Genomic DNA, 1,800 nt, shown 5'->3' on the forward strand with positions numbered 1-1,800 from the left:
GCATGGCACATGCTACCCTGAAATAACGTGTACCCCTTTGAGACAGTAACACCTGACACTTGTCCTGTCCTTCATAACGACCCTCCTGGATTACAAAGCAGGCTTCGGCATGAATTCTTTCATCGTGCAAAGACAAGAACTGAGGAGAAGCTTAGATCAAAATAATCATAATGGTCACCAGGCACCACCCAGTTCTTCGGGTCATGTGGCAAAGAGGCAGCTGTTTAAGGAGACACTAGCCACATATTCCATAGCCGCCTCCTGCTCTTGACTCTCCAGCTTTCTCCGTGGTTCCAAGCCAGGAGGGGTCTATTTTCGTATGTTGGGTGACTACTTGCAAGCTGTTAAGATCCCTGCCATCCTTTTAGAAGGTCACATATGATCAACAGCCAATGGTACTGAAGGAAGAAGTCCAAGCTGCATTGAAGGCATTGGCAAAAAACAAGGCTCCAAGAATCAATGGAATGCCAATTGAAATGTTTCCATAGACAGATGTCCCACGAAGGTGCTCAGGACAGGGACAGAAGAGGCTGTTGGGCCTTATAACAGGCATATGGTTACGGCTTTGTGCCCTACTTTGTGACATCTAATTACAGTTTTTCTGAGAATACAGTGAGGGGGTTGCAATGGGTGAATTGACACACAATGTGTATCAATTGTTGGATGTAGAATTAATGATCTGCTCTATAAACCTTCGCAACAAAAAGCTAAAAAGAAAAGAGATGATGGCCAGAAATGTACAAATGTGCTTGACACAAGGGATGTGTGCATGGATTGTGATAAGAGTTGTACAAGCCCCCAATAAAATGATTTTAAAAAAAGAAAGAAAAATTTAAACTGTTATAATTTGGGTACTCAATAATCAATTATCCTTGATGGTTGGTATTCATGAAACTTCATAGGAATTGTACATTTTCTCTCTTATAATGTGAAGACAGAAATTAATAAATCATTATTTTTTTTGTGGAAGACTGTGACTGAAAATTGTTTTATTAAAAAAAATTGATGTTCTTCAAGTGTCAACATTTCTCAGCTGACTCCAAAATATAACTATCAGACCACAATTTTAGATCCCGGTATTTGAAATCTTATCATCTCTTCACAAGTATATATGAAGAATTTTCTTCTCCCCTTCAAGAATCTTTTCCTTCTCAACTCCCAGTCATAGTCAATCGCATACATTAAGTGTGACATTTTATAATATTATGACTTCTCCCTTCATTTAATAATCATATCTAATAAATATCTGTTGATAGGTTATCACTAACCCCATAATTTTTCATAGGAAAGTAATATATTCATGCTTTTATCCAGATACTTAAGATACCATAAAGTGACATGAAATTTTTTTAGTAGGGTTGTATGTGTGTTTTCCACAATTTTTATACCAATTAAAAATGGGTCACCCTCACGCCAAATATCTAGCAGTTTTCATTCAAATATGGGCACTTTTCATAACATTTATAACCTAATGAGGTATTTTACTAAGAATTCATCTTTTCAGAATTTTAACCTAATCATTATTATATTGCAATAATTTTGTCATTCATTTTTCTGCATTATGAAAGTCTTTTTTAATGCTATCTGTTTTAAAGTTAACAAAAGCAACACTTTCTTAAATATAATTCAAATAAGATAACTTAATTCACATATGACAATATTTTTTAAAAGAAACAATGCCAAACAAATATTCAAATATAAGGTAGAAATTTCCATATGGGGTATGTGTGGGTTTTAAAACACACTACAATGAACATGCAACAATCGGGGAAGTATTGCTTCAATAAAAGCCAATTGGGA

General features: G+C 35.3%; 1 pseudogene; it reads left to right on the forward strand.

Annotated features, from left to right (window-relative positions):
* The first annotated feature begins 513 nt into the window (after positions 1-513).
* Positions 514-602, forward strand: LOC115871833 (annotated as a pseudogene).
* The last annotated feature ends 1,198 nt before the right edge of the window (positions 603-1,800 follow it).

Source organism: Echinops telfairi, unplaced genomic scaffold (genome assembly GCF_000313985.2).
Source record: "Echinops telfairi isolate 266 unplaced genomic scaffold, ASM31398v2 ScPeMD7_7407;HRSCAF=8445, whole genome shotgun sequence".
Taxonomy (NCBI): domain Eukaryota; kingdom Metazoa; phylum Chordata; class Mammalia; order Afrosoricida; family Tenrecidae; genus Echinops; species Echinops telfairi.